The sequence below is a fragment of the Manis pentadactyla genome, chromosome 10 (assembly GCF_030020395.1).
Source record: "Manis pentadactyla isolate mManPen7 chromosome 10, mManPen7.hap1, whole genome shotgun sequence".
In the NCBI taxonomy this organism is placed as follows: Eukaryota; Metazoa; Chordata; class Mammalia; order Pholidota; family Manidae; genus Manis; species Manis pentadactyla.
Window position 1 is genome coordinate 93890809 of NC_080028.1, and position 18992 is coordinate 93909800.

Here is an 18992-nt window from a genome sequence, read left to right on the forward strand (position 1 = left end):
GGGCTGACCCATACACACACTTAGAGTGGGCACAAGATCCAAGCCTGGTCAGAGCCCCCATGCTTAGCTGAGGGAAGATCACATGATCCAAGGAGCATCGGGGCTTGGACTCTGGCTAGAACCTTTAGGAAGAGGTGCTTTCCTTGCTCTGGGGCTGCCTGGGTGTGGAGGGAAGCCAAGAGCTGCAGGGCCATCCCAGTTACTACATGGGAGAGACTGCCAGGGAGTGATGCCAACATGGAGAGAGCAGAGCTGAGTCCTCAGATTTGCAGGGCCTGGATCCAGCTGAACCTGAAGCTGATCCCTGCACAAGGCAACAAATCCTCACACACATGTATACTGTTTTCCTTTTCTCCCTAAACCTATTTGAGGGACACTGTAGCCTGCAACCAAAAAAAGCTCTAATACAGAAGCCAACATACAATGCTCATGGCAGGAATAGGCAAAGTGTCCTTATAATGGCTCTCAGGCCAGCAAGAGGAGCCATCAACACTATTACTTGTCCTGGCCTAGCCATGGGAAGGAACAGCTCCTCGGGCAGGGCTGCCCACGGTAAGAGCAGAGAAAAATAAGCTTTCCCAAAGCACAGAGTGGTGGCACCTACACATCCAGGTGAGCTGATAGGAGTATGGGACATACCTGCTAGTCTTGGCCTGGCTCCCAGAGCCCACCAAATCCAACATTCCCATCCTGTAGACCCAACACCCCAGGACTTCTGGGGCCTGAGAATCACTCGGTTAGCTGGGGTGTGAGATGGCTGCAACTTTGCTTCCCAAAACCTTGCCCTCCAGGAAGCCTGTTAACTAGCTTATTCACCTGGGCGTTGTGGACATGACTCCCTGTGCTCCTGGATAGGCTGTGTTGTGTCCCCAAGCCTAAGAAGGACTCACTGAACCAGCAAGGGCAACTGAAGGTGGTCTCTGGAGACAGTGAATATCCCACCCTATGGTGGGACTCTGGCCGCACCAGCCTCTGGCCACTCCTGGATCACTCTGAACACACTCTGAGCCCAGTGACTTTTCATATGCTGTTCCCTCTGCCTGGAACGCTTTTCCGTCAAATATTCAGGTTTGTTGCTAATCTCTCCCAAAAAATCTCCAATGTCCCCTTCTAAGATTACAACCCTACCCAGTTCTCTCCACCTACTCACCCACTTTGGTCTCCCCAACTTTACCAGGGACATGGGTCTGTTTTGTTGATTGCGCTATCCTCAGTCTGACAAGGGTGCCTGGTGCATGCAGGTGCTCAATAAATCACTGTTAAATGAATGACTCTGGCCCATGGCGGTGAGAGGACCAGGATGTCCCCCTTACCTCCTTAGGGCCCAACATCAAGGACTGGGTGGCTCATGGTGATCAGCCCACCTGGCAGTCTGACACCATGACTTCCTAGTAGCTGGTCTGAGCTCCTTGCCAGCTAGCGTGCCCTTTGAGGCAGGGACCAGGCATTATAACCATGTCCCTGACATTGGAGGCTCCCCAACCAGCCTTGGCACTGATTAGCCTGCATTTTTTCCCCACTTGCCTCTTTCCCACCTCCCAGACCCCACCTGTACCTTTTCTTCCACCCGCTACACTATTTCAACCACCTATGGAACACCTAACCTGATGCCGCTTCCTCCAGGAAGTCTCCTGGAACCTTTGGCCCACAAAGACCTTAGGATCACAAGTTGAGCTGAGGAGAAAGGATACTGTTCTTATTTATTTTCATCCTGCTTCCTGGGAGCCCACAGACAACCCCAGGTGGGGCCACAGTCTCTCCTCTCTGAGAACCCAGCCCTGGCATGGTTCCCAGCCCAGAGCCTGAGAGCTGAAAACCCTGAATGAGTACACCTGCTACTGCCCAGAGGACAAAGGTCCTCAGGGCCACAAACCCCCAGGGACATTCCTCCCAGCTTTGGAAGTTCCCACAGTTTCCTTTGTGCCCTCTCAGACCCCGAGGAGCTCAGCAGCCTCTGGTATAAATAAACTATTATGTGCCAGGCCTTGAAGGTTTGTGGTCCAGGAGTTGTCCCAGGCAGAGGAGGTCATGGCCATCTAAAAGGTGGAGCATGTGCAGCTCAGAAAAGTTCAGGCACTCACCCAAAGGCACACACTGCTTGGTGGTTATGCTAGAACCAGACATGGGTGTGGCCCTCCGCTGCCTGCCTGGAGGCTGGACTGTCCGGCCCAGGCATAGAATAACATTTGTGGGACCCCTGGCCTCCAGAGAGCACCCACATGCGTTGCTGACAAAGGGGACTAAAGGAGCTGGGGCGAGAGGACTGAGGGGGATTCAGTCAGTCCTGGCCACGACAGCTGTGGGCCAGGGAGGGCCAGGGGAGCGTGGAGAAGGGGAGCCAGGGGAAAGAATGGGGAACAGGAAGAGGGGGAAGGCCTCAGGCCAACGGTCCCTTTATGACTCAGCCCTGATTCTGGGATAGAGGAAGAGAAGGGTTTCTTGGAAAAATCTGGAATGTGGTGATAAATTTGCCACACTGCAGCAGGCGGGAAGGCCTAGGAGGCAGAGGAGTAGATGTAAGCCCTGTGCAGGTCCAAGCCCCAGACCCACCACAAGCAGCTGGGACCTTGGCCGGTGTGAGCCTGTTTCATCGCCTGCAAAATGGGCAACAGCACTGCTGCCTCATGGGAGAGTGGGTGAGCAGATCTGAGAAAGCGCCCCACACAGGTCCCCTGTGCCAGTCACACAGCAGCTGCTGGGAAGGGGCAGCTGTCGCTATGGTTGGTCTCCATCAGCATGTCCAAAGGCCCAGGGTGCACACACCACCTTCTTCAGGGCCTCAGGCAGAGGAGCTGGTGTGGGAGGGACGAGCGGGTGTCATTCAGACCAACAGGCCCCCTTTGTGCCACCCTCAACTGCCATTTACTGGAGACAAACCCAGGCTGCGTTTCAGGGTTTCCATTTCAGTCATCCCAGGGTGGGGGGGCAGGGGTAGTTTCAGTGGGGATGAGGCCCAAGGACTTTCCACCAATCAGGAGGCCTGGGGTGTGGCCCGCAGAAGGGGGGCAGGTGCCAAATGGGGCAGTGGAAAGTCCATCTCTAGCCTGCCAGCATGGCCCAGAGGGTGAGGGAGGCGGGCACCAGGAGGCGGGCTGTGGGACACCTGCCAGCACTCACATCCTGGACCTTCTGCCTGGGGACAGGCACTCTGGTGGGACACTGGCTGGCGGAGGCCCAGCCTTTAAGGCAGAGGCTCCCCCACCCCCAACTGTGATGGCTTTCCTGGGGTTACTCCTCCTCCTCTCATGAGCCTGTGACCTGAGGGCGAGGCCATGTGGCACACAGAGATGAACTGGCCCCTGCTCACGTGCCACAAGCCCTAAGCACAATGGGGTGGGAGAACCTCCCCACACTGGGAGGGACCCAGGAGAAGGCAGGGGCCCGAGGGGTGAGCTCAGTTTGGGACATGCAAGGAGAGGGGCAGGGGACAGAGTGATGGGGCCCTTGGGAGAGTCTCTGGGGACAGGGGAGGTGGGGGAGGGGAGGTGGCCAGGCACAGGCCTGGGCACCCACATACGTAATGTGAGGGGAGGCTTGAGGGCACCCCAACAAGAGATGGGCACAAACAGACAGCTTTTGAGGAGAGGATGCCCCGCCGACAGCTGCAGGAAATGCAAACCCAAGCCACAAAGTGATCCCATTTCCCACCCAGTCAGATGGGCAGCAAGTCAAAACGCCGGACTACACCAAGGATGGTGAAGCAGTGAAGCCAGGACAGGTGGGCACGGGGCCGGGACCCAACTGGGGGCACTGCAGCCACACCGGAGGCCCAGCAGGCACCCTGGCCATGTGACCCAGGAGGCACCCATAGGGTGCTTATCGAGGAACTCTATGTTACAGCCAGGAAATGGGGTTTTGGGGTGGGAATAGGGCTGGGGTGGGGTAACCAGGGCTTCATTCTATTTATAAGATTTGTTTCTTAAAGCCTGCAGATGTACATGGGAGCTCATTGTATCCCATTCCTTTTCTGAGTGCCTAAAATATTTCATAATCATTTTTAAATAAAAAAATTAAAGACAGACCCAGGGAAGGGGAAGAGGAGACAGTACTTTCCCTGCCCATACACACCCAACCAGAGGAATGGGGCAGGGCCCAGAGGACCCCCACAGGTGTGGACCACCAGGCTAAGGCAAGCCTCGATGTGGGGTGGCTTGGGCTCCCCCAGCCCTGCCCCACTAGGAACACCAACACTAATGCGTACACTAGAAACAAGTGGTACCCCACCCCCCAAATCCAGCAGAGGTCCCAGCGGTGGTGTGACGTCCATGCCTACAAACCCTCTGCTTGGAAGGGAGGTTCATTTTGTCTGCATTTGATCAAGGCTCAGGGAATTTCACCCACTGGTGAACACAGAACCCCCACAGGCAAGCAGAGAGCAGGGCAGGGCTGGGACGGGCCCCTCCCTGTGAATCTCACCTGCCTGAGGCAGAAGCCAAAGCTGGAGCCTCACACCAGCTGCCCCTCAGGCTAGGGGAAGCCAGGGAGCTGGGAGCTGTCTGTGCCCCCATCCCCACACCCACCTTCTGTTCTGGTCACTGAGGCCCCACAGGAAGCTAGAGCCAGCCCAACCTTGGCACAGCTGCCAGCTAGTGGCAGGGATGGGGCATGGGGGGGGCAAAGGAGCCCAAGAATAATAGGGTGATGATGAACCCTGCTTGTGGTCCCAAGTACCTTTGGGAGAACCAAGGGGCCTGGCAGCCATCCAGAACCAGCCTGGGGAAGGGACCTGCCCAGGCCTCACAGCAGAGCTGGGGCTGGAGCCCAGGATCCACCAGCCCTTGCGGCTTCAAGGAAGGGGACGGAGGATGCCAGGAGCCCGGAGGTGGGATGCAGGGCCATGTCCCTGGCTTGTCTGGCACCTGCGGCTGGGTGACCATCAGGGGCTGAACCCAGAAGTCCAGGTTCTGGTCCACTTGCCCACCAGCCTTGCAGCCTCCGGGCTCAGGGCTGAAGTTCCTGATTTATAAAGTCAGCATCCCCCCCTTTTCTGTGCACAGCCTGGGCCAACTGCAGAGCCCTGGGAATGGCCAGCCTGTCAGTTTCACCAGAGCTGGACACTTTGGGGCCTGGCCATCTTCCCTCAGGCTTGGAGGTGGCGCAGATCCTGTCTCCCAGCAAAGAGCAAAGAGGATCCAGAGCTATGTCTAGGGAGGGGAAGGGACATCAACACACTTCCCTGCCTTACATACACACATGCACCTACATGCCCATGCACGCTGTGGCCACCCACAGCACTGGCGATTAGACGTCTGAGGCCTGCCTGCCATGGGCTTGGGATGCAGGGCTGCCATCAGCCTGGCTCTACAGGACAGGTTCTCCATCAGGCCCAGGGAGGGGCCCAGCAGGGCTCAAGCTGCCCTCTGACCCACCTTTATCCCCGTTTCACAGAATGGAAAACAGAGGCCCAGGGCAGGCAGAAAAGGTCACAAAGCAAGTGAACAGGACAGTGAGATTCAACCACTCAAATGAAGAAAACCTGTGCTGGGCAAGGGGGTCCCTGAGATGAGACAGAGCCAGAGGCCAGGCAGGGGAGGGGTCTGCTGAGGTCACCCCAGCGACTGGAGCAGAACTGGAAGTAACAGGCTCCAGTGTCCCGCCTCCCAGGCCAGAATATGGACCAATTCCTCTTTCCCTATTGCCACCCTCTCTTCTGATTTTGTGGTAGGGCCATCTAACACATTCAGGCTGAATACCTGCAGGAAAGCTGCCCCATCTCCTGGGCTCTCCTCCCCAACCCAGCCTGCCAGGCCTCCTCCCAAGGTCAGAATTTACACAAGCAACTAAAAATTACCCTTGAGCAAAAGGCAGTTTTTACAGTAAGTGATGATAGGACAAGAGGGTAGCCACATGGGAAAAAAATCATGATCCCTCCTATGGTTGGCAGAATAACAGCCCCCCACCCCTGACAATGTCCATGTCCCCAACCCTGAAATTTGTAAACTTCTTAGTTTACGTGGCAAAAGGAAATTAAGGTTGCACATAGAATTAAGGATGCTGACCAATTTGAGATGAGGACTATGAGATGGGGAGATTATTCTGGACTATCCAGCTAGGCCCAATGTGGTCACAAGGGTCCTTATAAATGGAAAAGGGAGGCAGAAGTGAGAGAATCAGAGAGATGGCAGCATATGAAGGATTCACCTGACATTGCTGGCTTTGAAGACCGAGGAAAGGACCACCAGCCAAAGAACATGAACAGTCTCTAGGAGCTGGAAAAAGTAAAGGAACAGATTCTTTCCTGCGGCCTCGAGAAAGACAGTGGCCCTGCCAACACCCTGATTTTAGCCTGGTGAGATCCATTTCAGACTTCTGACTTCCAGAATTGTAAGATAATACATTAATGTTGTTTTAAGCCACTAAGCTTTTGGTTATAGCAGCAAAAGGAAACTAATATGCTTGCTTCACATCATACATAAAAATAAATTCCAGATGGACAGCAGATCTAAATGCAAAGGGTAAAACAAAAGTTTTTAGAAGACGATGCAGATCTTCATAACATTGGAGTAGGCATAGATTTCTTAAACAGGACACCGGAAGTGCTAAAAATAAGGGAAAGGATGCATAAACCAGACAAAAGTAAGATTAAGAGCTTCTGTGCATGCATCCAGTGATACCATGAAGGAGAGAGAGAGAGAGAAAGGCAAGCCATAAAAGGGGAAAAGACATTTGCAATTCCTATATCCTACAAAGGTTTCCTATTCAGGATAGAAAAAGAACTCCAACAAGTCAAGTTAGAAAAATTGCCAGAAGACTTGACCAAGAACTTCACAAGAGGTGGGTATTCAAAAGACCAATGAACATAGGAAGAGGTATTCACCTCTGTTAATCATCATAACATCACGCATTCACCAGAATGTAGGAAATGAAACCCCCTGGCCATACCAAGCATTGGTGAGGACAGGGAATATGCACAACATTCATGGGCTGTTAGCAAGGATGTCAACTGGTACAAGCAATCTAAAAACAGTTTGGCTTCACATATGAAAGCTGAATGGGACCCAGCAATTCCACTCCTCATGTGCCCCCAGCAGAAATGTGTGCAACGTGCCCCCAAAGACTTGTGCTATTCCTGCTACTCCCATACTGGAAAGAAAAAAAAAATCCATCACCACGAAAATGAGAAAATAAATTGTAGTTTATTCACACAATGGAATAAATACAGCAACAAGAACCAACTACAACTACATGCAACAATGTGTGCTAACCTGGTGATTATAAGCTTGAGTGAAGGCAGCCAGATATGAGTGTGTGGAGCATGTTGGCTTCCATTTAAAATGAAATTCAAGGTTGGGGAAACTTTACTGATGGTTAGAAATCAGGGAGGGGGTCCCCCATGGGTCAGAAGTATTGACTGGAAGGAGAACAAGAAGAGCTTTGGGAGCCAGCAGGCTCGGATTTGGATTTAGGTTCTGTTACACAGGCATATCAGCTGAGAAAGGTGCATGAGCAGGTACAATTATGACATGCACTTTTCTGTATGGATGCTACAGAAGTTGTTTTTTAATTACATGGGCTGGGGAGGGGTGGCGGCAGGAGTGGAGGAAGCAGGTGTGGTTCCTGCTGCTCTGGGACCTTCCCATTCATGGGACTGCCCCCAGGCGGGGTGTCTAACCACGTGGTCATGCTGGAGCACCTATCTCCCCAAGGTTCCATGAGCTCCCTGCAGGCGGGCCGAGCCCCACGGAGTTCAGGCACCCAGGCCTGGCACACAGTGGTACTGTGCTCATTGAACAACCTTCCAGAACACCATCTTCTTCCCTAAAGAAGGCAGGTGAGTCAGCCACCCCCGTGTCCTCTCATTCCTGAGCTTTCCCACATGGGGGCAGGGAGGAGGTGAGCCCACTGTAGTTCTGCCCTGCCCTTGATGGCATGAGAGGGGATGCAAACCAGGCCCTAGGGAGGGCCAGAGTATGGCAGCCTGGAAAAGGGATGAAACAGCAGAAGGACCATGGACACTACCTACACCTCTGAAGGGCAAGCCAGGGCTGCTGGGGGTGGGGGAACAGTGGAAGAGGGGCAGACCTCGGTGGGAGGAGTGAGGTCAGTCAATAGCGTGTCCTCAGTGTTTTATTGCTTCTAGAAAGATAACCACCACCCCCAACCATCAAATCCTGGCTGAATGCCAGACACCTCCCCACACCCATACGCACTCTGTCACATCCCCAGCACAGGCTGTTTCCTCTACCTAGAATACCCTTCCTTTTGTCCACTGGCAAACTCCCTCACCTCCCCCTGAGAGCAGCTTTAAGAGGGCAGGTTCTCTGCATATCTTGTTCACTGCTGGTCTCTGGGTACCGAGGACAGCGCCTAGCACACTTAGGAGCTCAAAATGTTTAATGACTACATGAACGATTGAAAATGCCCTCCTCTGCTACTTCATCCTCTCTCATTCAGGTGGAGACCCCTGCCACTTGTTCAGACCCCATTGCCTCACTCCCCACACTCACTGGCCGGCTTGGAGTCATCTCTGGGGAGGACAGAAGGGGCAACTCAATGTTCCAAGTGACTAGCCTCCTGCTGGAAGCCCAGCATCAAAACACCCAGTGCCCAGAGCAGATATTCAGCCCATGTGGGGCCAACGTGCAGAGGAGTGAGCCTACCAGCACTGGAGGGGATCAAGCACAGCCTGAGACCTGCCCTCAGAGCAGTTTCTGCTCAGGCTGGCACAGCTGCCCAGCAGACCTGAGAGACTCTCCCCAGCTGTGCTATTATTACTGCCAATAACAACGAACACGGCAACCTGCTGAGCACCCTCCCACCCCCCCACCCCCAGGGCAGGCCCGCTGCAGGGGCAGAGCCAGCCCAGGACTGCACACTCTTTGCCTCTTCACTTGACTCAGAACCTGTGTGGGTGTCTCTGGTGTGTGGGCTCAGGTGAGATTAGACCCCATCCTCCACTGTGCTGCGCCAGCCCAAGGAGCCACAGACCCGGAACATCTGTTGGGCTCCAGACACCAGCCTAAGCACCGGATACATGCTAACTTGTTTAACCTTCACAACAGCTCCGTGAAGAAGATACTATTATGACCATCCACTTTACAATGGGGAAACTGAGGCCCAGAGTGGTCAAGACCCTTGCCTAGGGCATCGCAACTAATCAAAGGCAGAGATGGAATTTGAACTCAGGCCCTCTGGCCCTGGAGCCCACACTCTTAACCACTTCTCTTGACTTCTTTGGAACTCTCCCCCAGGCACCCAGGTTGAGGGTATGGGACAAATGTAGGCGACGTCAGGAGGGCACCCCCTGGCCCTGGGTGCTGAGGCCACAGTCTGAGCACTTCACCTGCCTCTAGCCTTGTTTCCTGGGCCCCCGCCCCCCAGTGCCCTGTGGTCCAGTGTCCATGAACTTCTGTTGCTCCTGAGGATACCCCACTTGTTCCGCTAGTTGCCTTTACCCCACTTCTGTCCCTTAATCAGCTCCTGGGGCCACCCTGGAGTGCCCAGAGCTCTCTGCACACCCTGTATCGTGGCCCCCACTCCTCCTTGCAAGTTAGGGATTCTTGGGGCAGGGACCAGTCTGACCCTTGTGGAGGGGGCTCGCTGCGAGCACCATTCCAGCTCCATCAGCCCAGCCCTCTGCTCACCACGGCTCCAGGAGGAGGATTAGGAGGGCCACAAGACACTTCTGTCCACCCCTCCCTCCCTCTGCCTTCTGGGTGCCCAGTGGTCATGGGCCCAGGCCTGCACCATGGGTTGCTGCCCCTCACTAGGCTTTAGTGGTACATACAGACCAGCTTACACGAGACAAGGAGACAACACAAAGCCTCTCCTACCTTCCATTTCCCCCTCGGATCTGGCTGCTAGAAAGCTTGGTGTCAAACTACCTCCAGGACAAGGTGCAGCAGCTCCTCTGGCTTCCTCTGAGTTTTGCTACCTTGGCTTTCCTCTTGCCCCAATTTTCTCATGTCTTTTTCATCCTGTTATCCTGCATTTATCTTTGCAAATCACCTCAAGTCTTTTCTGGAATCAAAGAACACACAAGACCCTTTCAGACGCCTTCCCTCCCCTGCTCTGGGAGCCTGGCACAGTCCCTGGTCTGAAAGAAGCTGAAATGTGAGCTGTGTGAACAAACCAATGAACCAATGAATGCATGCAAGGAACAGCCTCCATCAGAAAGGGGAACAGCCTGAGCAGAATCCGGATACCAGGCAGCAAAAAAATCCAAAACACCAAATGTCATTCCTTCCCTCAGAGCGCCTCAACTTGGAAGAACCAAGCTAGAAAACCAGGGACTGCTCCTAAGCCTCAAATTCCACTCTTGTAGCAAAGAGGTCAAAAGGGCAAAGGAGGATGTGAATGAGGAGTGGGTGTCTCTCCAGGCTTCAGCTGGAGTCGAAAGTGGATTCCAGGCATGGAGCAAGAGCAGCAGCTCAGCAGAGACAGAAGCCGTTAAGTGGAAAAGGCCCCAAACTTATGCCTTGTTAATAAAAACCACCTGACCTGCTCTGCTTTCTACTCAGAAGGGAAACATTTCATTACCATTCTAAAGCATTTCCTCTGAAAACATGAGTTTTGAATTACAGTTTCTGTGCACTGAGCCTGGCCTCACAGCCCAGAGAAGGGAGTGGTGGGACAGGGTGGCTCAGGTCCCATGCTGGCACCCGGACCCCCAATCCCCAGGTCCCGAGGGGAGGGATCCTCCTTGGCTCCAGAGCCAGGGCTGGGGGAAGCCAGAGATGCGCAGGCCCTGCCCTCCCGCCCTCCCCTCCCAACACAGGCCAGACCAGAGGGCTCCGGCACGTCCCAACAAATCATGCTGCTGGGTGGTAGGGACCCATGCGCCAGATGGTGGCCATGGCCTGCCCCTCCCATCAGACCGTGAGCTCTCAAGGACAGGGATGTCCCCATTAGCCTGTCCTGCCCCAACACACAGCACACACCATCCACGCAGCCGACACTGTACCAGCTGTGCCCAGCACTGACCCCACCCAGCCCCAGAGACCATGAGGCCTGCCCCCACCAGCTGGGAGGATGGGGTGGATGCCCTCACCCCAGCTGGGCCTAATGGTCTCTCTGTCACCCTGAGACTGAGGGATTGTCCCTAGGAGGTGAGGTCCTGTGGCCTCAAGCTGAAGCCACCATTCGGGGCAGCCACACCAACAATCAGAGAGCCAGCCTACAGCGAGAGAAGAAGGGACAGAGGCTTGGGGGAGAGGCACAGAAAATGAAACCGCAGTCCAGAGAGAAGGAAGCACAGAGGCTGCCTGCCAGCTCCCAGGTCCTGGGGGAACCAGGCCACCTGCAACTGTTTGCTACACAAGTTCCCATGCTTTCCTCTTCACTCCCTTTTCACTTAACCTAATTGGAGGAGGTTCTTGTTCCCTGCAACAAAATAACCCCAAAGACACAGGTCAGGCCCTCCCTGCCCTTGCTCTCCAGGCCAGCCCTGCTCATCAAGCCATGCCCACTACTCAGTTTAGAGACGCCAAGGCACATCTGGGTGGGGCCAGCATGGCAGCATGGGCAGAGCTGTGCTGGGAAACTGAGGCATAGCCAGCTGGGGGTGGACTCTGAGAGCCAATGTTTGGACTTTGTACTTGAGCAGATGTGTAAGGTGGCAGTGTCTGAGGGAGGCACAGCCAAAAAAACGTGCTGTAGTGAACTGTCCTAGGTAGAGAAATGCATGGTGAAGGGGGCATGTTTCCCAGGCACACACTAGGTGCTTAACAAATGCATAGAAGGCAAACAGGGAAACTTCTCTATGCCTTGATATCCTCAGGTGCAGAACGTAAGCAATTAAGATATTAATTTAAGATATCTGCAAATAATATGGGCATTTAGAGACCTCAAAACAGTTCCTGACATACAGTAAGCTCTCAATCTGTGTTGTTTTTAAACCTACATAAAGGTTGACATTCTCCCCAAGAACCACTGGGCAGGTGCTATGTTCTGGTTGTCTGTGTCCTCCCAAATTTATATGGAACCTAACCCCCAAAGTGATGGTGTCAGAAGGTGGGGCCTTTAGGGAGTGATTAGGTCATGAGGGTGGCACCTTCATGAATGGGAATAATGCCTTTATAAAAAGGGACCCCAGAGAGCTCCCTCACCCCTTCCACCATGGGAGAATGCAAGGAGTCTGCCACCAAGAAGAGGGCCTTTACGTGACTGTGCTGACACCCTGATCTTGGACTTCCAGCCTCCAAAATTGTGAGAAATACATTTCTGTTGTTCACAAGCAAGCCAGTCTGTGGCATTTGCTACAGCAGCCCAGACTAAGACAGCAGGGAGCCAAGACAGTCACGCATGCAGCCCCCCTCCTCTGCGCATGGAAGCAGAGGTAGGATAGATGGCATCAAGAGGGCAGGATCAATCGTTAGGGTGGCAGGGAGGGAGGGAACTGCCCCCAGAACGGTGCAGAGAGAATAGCCGTGGGAGGAGGCTGCAGTGAGGCTGGAAGAAGGGCCTGGGGAGAGGGTAACGGGCAGTAAGTACTGCCTGCTCATGGACCAACAACTGGGAGGGGATGAGCTGTGTGTGTGTGTGTGTGTGTGTGTGTGTGTGTGCACGTGCACGCATGTGTGCTGAGGGCCACTCAGTGCAGCAGTTAGAACAAACACTGGGCATTTGCTCTCTTACAGACACACTTTATACACATCCATCCATTCACTTCTCTCAACATCCCTAAAGGTAGATATCATAAACTTCCTCATTTTACAGATAGGGAAATTGAGGCAGAGAACTATAGTGACTTGTCTGAGGTCACTCAGCTAGTAAGTGGCAGAGCTGGGATTTGAACCCAGGCTGTCAGGCTCCAGCATTAGAACTCTTAACCACCAAAGCTGACAGCTGAAGCAGAAAAAGGACTGGTGCCCCTGTGGGTGGATCCCCCCCCTTGGGATTGTGGGCTGTGGGTGCAGAATGCCAGGCACCCCTTCCCAAACCTGCTGGGTGCACCTGGGGGCTTGCAGGTGTGTGAAGGACACACTCCTGTGTGTGGAGGCTCCCCCAAGGCCCCCTCCACCAGGCTCTGTCTTAGGAGCTCCTCTCCATCTCTACCCCTCCACCCCCACCTGTCCCACATCACTCCTGGGTCAGGCACTGCAGACACCAGTGCATCCTGGGCTCACTGCTCACAGAGAGTGCCTGGGGGCCCTCCTGGGAAAGCAGGCGGGACACAACAATCCCCTCCCTCAACAGAACTTTGCCTGCCTTAATCCGCATGTCCCAGTCACCTATATTCTTTGCTGCTCCTCTAACCCAACAGCCACCAGGCCTCCTGCCTCCTCTCCTAACTCCAAACCCTGCCCTCGCTATTTCCCCTTTCTCAAGCCCCCTTTGGCATCCTGGCAGCCAGCTTCCACGTGGTGCTCTATCAAGCTGCCGCTCCACCCCATCCTCCAGGTGCCCTTGTCTGTGCTCCCAGCTCCCCACCACTGAACTCCTCAGACACCACAGCAGGACTGTGCTCCCTGGAGGGAGCGAGGCCCCTGTTCAGTGTACCTGCCAGCTCCTGGAAGTGCTGGGCCAGGTGACAGACAGCAGCTGGATGAATGAAGGGCTCATTGTTTACATTACAACTGGTTGGGAGTCTCCCCCCACGTGGTGCTCCCTGCACCCTCCTCCTCTTCTGCCCTCAGCTCTAGGCCAGCCCCACCCCCACTAGCCTCCCTTGGGCATCTTACATGTGATGGCTGTCCCCCTCACATTGGACTCCCACTTCTCACCCAGAAAGAAGGCTGGGACTCAGAGGCTGGGGTATGCGATGCTGGGTGGCTCCCCCAAGATGCCCCCTCTGCCCCTCTCTCCCAAGGTGGGACCGGAGCCTGCGTGGCAGTGCCCAGTGGACACCCAACCCCGCCCAGGCCCCGCCTGAAGGGCCCAAACGGGCAGGCCCTGGACGCCCAGCGAAGCATCCTCAGCGGCCGTAGCCCCTCCCAGTGGGGAGGGCAGAAAATATGCTGCCTCACCAGCCACCAGCGCCCGTTTGGGGGGGGCACCCCTGCGGTAAACTGCCTTACCCCGGCCTCCCCCTACCCACTCCGCCCTGCACTTCAACCAAGTTTTGCAAAGGGCATCGGCCAGGCGACCCCAGCCTGAGGTGGGGGTTCCGTGTTCTCCCAGACGGCGCGTCTGGAGAAGGGGGCTGTGTGGCCGCGCCCACCAGGCTGTGCACTCCGGGCCTGTGAGCCCAGGGAGCACTGCGGCGCGCCCAGGAGCCCCGCGCTGCCCTTGAGAGGGGGACAAGCGGCCTCCCGTGGATGCGCCGAACCCCCGTCCGGGGAGAGGGGCACCGAAGGAGCTGGTGATACCTTCACCAAGGGGACCCGCAGCCCGGGAAGCGCCCCGCAAAGCCAGCAGCGCCCTTTCCTCGCCTGCAGGCGACGGAGAAGTTGGGGGTGCACCCTAGGACTCGCGCCCGCTCACGCCCACCGGCGGCCCCGACTCCCGGCCTTTCCCACGCTCCGACATTCCTTCCGCCACTGCCGCCCGCTTCTGCCGGGCCGGGGCCGCCGCCTCCCGCATCCCTTTCTCCTTTGTTGCCCGGCGAGCCCCCTCCCTCGGGGTCCCTCGGCTGCTCCTACCTTCGCTCCTCCAGCATCGCGCTGGGCGGCGGGCAGCCCGGCTCCCGGCCTCCTCCTCTCCCGGCCCAGGCGCCAATGGGGGAGAGGATGCTGCGGCCCCCGCCCGGCGCGCTGCCCACCGGCCGCAGCCCCTCCTGGCACCGGGGCTCTGCGCTCACGCTCGGGCCCGGGCCTCGCGCCGCGTCTGCAGCCGGGCGGCGGCGGCGGGAAGGCAGGAGGCGCTGATCGAGGCCGCCCAGCCGCCGCCCGCGCGCCCCGCAGCCGAGCCGAGGTGAGCTGAGCGGGACGGAGCGAGCGGCTGGGCTCCGGGAGGGAACAAAAGGGGCCGCGCCGGGGCGGGCGCGGGGGGGCGGGGCCTGGCGCGGCAGCGGCGGGGTGGGCAGGCGCGCGCCCGCGCTTCCTCGCGGTTCTCAGGCCGCGGCGCGGCGCCGCCAGGGGGCGGGCGGGCGGAAAATGCGGCGGAACCCGGTGGTCCGCGGGCCGCAGGCAGTTGTGGGGCATCCTGGTGCGCCAACACCCATCTAAGTGTTGGGCACTTACTGGCGCTCAAACCGTGTTTGGCGAAAGTGCATCTCAAGGATTTTCCAGGCCATTGGGAGAGATGGAAGCTCGGGAAGCTGGGGGGAGGGAATGAGAGGTTCCTGGAGTTTCCGGGAAGACTTCACAGAGGGGGTGACATTCGGACTGGACAGAAAGGGATGAGGAGGGGACAGTATAGCCGAGTTAAGAACTAAAGTCTTACTGAGCTACCTTGAGTCCATAGCGGGTGAGGATAAACGGCACGGCTGTCTTGGCGAATTGCTTCCAACACGTTTTTAGAAAAAGTGGTACCCAAGATACAGATGAACCCTGCACCCTCCTCCCCGTGGCAGGATCTGTCTTATGCGACATGGAGGAGTGGATGCAGCTGCCCGGGTGCCTCCTGGCGAGAGGCCGAGGCTAAGTGGCAGCCCAGGAACCAGAAGTAACCCAATCCCAACACCTACTATAGATGCCTGTGTATGGCTGGCCTCTGTGGCTCTGTTTCTGTCTTTCCCTTCTTGATCAGGTAGCCTCCAGCCTTTGCCCCTGCTGGTTCTTTTACCATTAGTGCCCTTCCCCCTTTCTCTGACAAATCATCCTTCCTTCCCCTTGAAAGCCCAGGTCAAACTCCCCTCCATTTCCCTAGAGTAGGGGAATGTGGGCGTGTTGGGGGAGGTTGTGGTCTGTACAGTGAGACTGGCGTCAGGGAGGGCAGGCACCAGGCAGGCTTGTTTATCTCTATGGCACCTAGTACAGTGCCCAGCCAACGGCAGACACTCAGTGACACTGTTGAATGAATTTGCTAAGTGGCCCCTACCATCCCTCCATTGCCCTGGTATCCATAATCTTTGAGAAATGAGTTAACCTCTTAAACTCAAGTTTCCCTGCTTCAATTCAGTTCAGCACATGAGTAATGATGGAGGCTAGGCCCTGACCAGCCCTGAGAAGGTTCCCATTGGTGGGGGGCGGGGACCAGGCCTGGAGACCAAGAGCAGGAGGGTGTAGAGTGAGCCAGAGAAGAGCAGGCTTCGGAGGAGGTGTCCATCTGATGAAAGATGAGGACACTGGAGGTGGAGAGGGCTATTTTCAGGAACTGATGAGCTCATTGTTCCATGTGGCTGGGATAGACTACCTGGATAGTAAGAGATAAGACACAGACATAGTGCAGTGCTAAAAATCCAGCTCCATCACCTACCAGCTGATGGGCAACCCTCTCTGGGCCTCAGTTTCCCCATCTATAAAATGGAACTAGTGAGAGACTACCTCTTAGGGTTGTTGTCAAGTTTGAATATGGTAATCCACGTGACATGCTTAGAACAAACAGTGCCTAGGAGTAGTTAGCATTCAAGAAATCTGAACTTGATTTTTCACAGAGCCAGGTCATGAAAGGACATAGGTGCCTATTAGGAGTTTGGGATTTTCTCCTGTGAGCAGATGATTTCTAACAGGGACTTTTTTCACCACAGGGAAGAGGAGGCACAAAGAGTGAAGGGCAGGACATTTTCAGATTGCTCTCCTAAGTTTTTGCAGGGTCCTCTCCCTGAGGATAGTGTGTGGTAGGAAGGAAAGGCCATGGGGGTCCTGGTGATGGAAAGCAGGTGGTACCCAATCAGAAGCAACTCAGAAGGTGCTCTGGGCAGCTTGTGGGGGCAGGCCCAGGAGACCCTGAGTGACCAGCTGGAAGGCTGCCGGGTCCAGGCTAGAGCTGGCGGGGCTGGGACACTGTGCGGGAGGGAAAGCAGCAGAGGAAACAAAGGGCGGGGCCCAGTCCAAGCCAGAGGTTCTTAAGCTTTTAGGGGCACACACACCTTTGAAACTTTGAAATCCATGGAGACAAATGTGCAGTAGAGGCTTATGCACACACACACACACACATGCACATGTACACATTCATGCACGCACACACCCACACACAGTTTTGCAGACAAGTCCAAGCAGTCACAGACTCCTTGAAGCCCCATCTGATCTTTACACCCAAGTTCTAGGGCTGAAGAGAGCTCAGAAAAAAACAGTGGCAGGCAAGGTGTAGCAGAAAGTGTGATTTACCCAAATGGGGGGGAGGGGTTCTGGCACTTGGACCCTGGAGTCACCTGTTCCTTCTTTGACACCTGAGGCTTCTAGAACCAGGAAAATGGCCAGAGTTCTCCAGACATCAGCCCATCAGGGATAGATTAAGAATGTTCCTTGTTGGAAACTAAGCCATCATTTTGTCCTGGCCCCTTCCTTGCACAGGTGGGGAAACTGAGGTCTAAAGAGAAGCAGGGATTTGCCCAGGTCACACAGGTCCTGCTGTGATGCTCACGTGACCCTCCTGCCCTCCTCTCACCTGACCCCTCAGGTCCCGTCCTCACTGACAACCCCCAGTGGTATTCAGAACAACACTGCGTGCTGAGTACTAGGTTCCCTTACCTGAAATGGGGCGACTCACCTGCAAGGTACACTGTTTGCCCTTGCTGCTGCTCAGCTTGCTCCTGGTGAGAGAAGATACCACTTCTGTCTCACTGAAACTTGGATTTGGGATTTCTGCTTCCTGCAGCCAAATGAATTTAGGGATGAGGAGAGTGGAGCTGGGCAGGGCATCATGCCTGGGGATGGGGAGATGGGAGGCAGGGAGGACTAGGGGTGGGGAGGTCTGCTCTCCCAGCAGCCTTTTGTCTCAACAGAAAGTGCTGATTTGGCCATTTTCTTGCTGACACTGGCCATGACTGGCAGCCCCACAAGAGGGGTGTTTTCACAGGAAGAGAGTTGGGAATAACCTGGGGCTCAGGGCAGAGCTTTCTGAGGCTGGCTGCCCTGCCAGTTTCTACCTCTCTGGTACAGTTTTTATTGTTTTATTTTATTTTTTAGGATCAACGGGACATCCACATGATGAAATATTTTACAGCCTCTGAACTGCGCTTTACCAGGAATTTGTGAAAACATGGGGAAACACTCCTGTGTTTATGGCAATTGAAAAATATATGTCATAAAATTGTGGGTGCAGTAGAATCTCAACCTTGTAAATTGCAGAGGGAAAAACTGGTAGTAGCCCTGATGGGCTTTGGGGGTGGAGGGAACCGTGGGATTTTTCTCTCTTCTTTTCTGCATTTCCCTACAATAAACATGTCTTGCTTTTCGAACTAACAAAAGAAATTTAACCCCAGACCTGCTTCTGTTCAAATGATTATCTGGATGTTGTGTTTCTGTTAAAAACATAAAAAAATGATTGGACATGGCCTTGAGCTGGGAGTGACATCCCCATTGAGATACTACCAGAGGCTGTCACTCGGAAGGCCACACCCCTACTTCCAAACACAGGGACTTTGCCAGAGCCCTGTTGGTCCGGAAGCCAGGGCACCTCCCTCCAGGTTGGTACAGCCCATAATGGATTGAGCCCAGTGGAGAAAGAAGGTTTCCCCTACTGGGTGATGGGGCACCTCTCCCTGTTGGGGTTTCCAAGGTCCTGGGGACTTTTCCCATGCAGCCTCCCTGATTGCCTAAGGACAGATGATAAACCCAGGCTCGAGCTAAGTGACCAAAAGCTGGCATTTCTGACTACTTACTAGAGGGTAGGTTTCACGCTAAGAACTTTGTATGGATTGCAGAAATAAACGAAGGCCACCCAGATGAGAGCAAGCAGTCTGTTTATTCAGAACTTGCAGTTAGCAAGGGAGTCAGCCTCATCACCTCTGTTTGGGAAACTCCCAGCAAGCAGGGGAGAGGGAGAGCTTCAAAAAAGGTGCAGGTGTGTCTTGACTGGAAGGTGTCGATGTGGGAAAGCAGGAGACAGCCTAACAAGAACTGGGATGTAGACCACCTTTGTGATCGGTGAGGGAATTACATCTGGCTTTTTCCACGTGGTCCTAAATTGGAAGGGGAGGTGTAGGGGCCGGCCTACGGCCGAGGCTGAGTCCCACTATGGCTGAACACCGCCCTTCCACTCTAGTTGACCAATGCCCTAAGGTGGCG

The 18992-nt window shown here is 55.1% G+C and overlaps 1 protein-coding gene and 1 long non-coding RNA gene across 5 annotated transcripts in view; one reads left to right on the forward strand and one right to left on the reverse strand.

The window, feature by feature from the left end:
- CLIP2 (CAP-Gly domain containing linker protein 2) overlaps nt 1-14848 on the reverse strand; it is a 71200-nt gene extending 56352 nt beyond the window's left edge. For 2 of the 4 annotated variants that reach the window (XM_036887351.2, XM_057487237.1), the window contains exon 1: nt 14523-14847. The gene's annotated coding sequence lies outside the window, so the exon portion shown is untranslated. Of the gene's footprint in view, nt 1-14522 lie in introns of all 4 variants that reach the window. The other 2 variants (XM_036887353.2, XM_057487236.1) reach the window with 1 other exon arrangement.
- Nucleotides 14688-18150, forward strand: LOC130679162 (uncharacterized). The gene is made up of 3 exons (XR_008992195.1): nt 14688-14793; nt 17383-17479; nt 17892-18150. It is a non-coding gene; the product is annotated as an uncharacterized LOC130679162 (long non-coding RNA).
- The last annotated feature ends 842 nt before the right edge of the window (nt 18151-18992 follow it).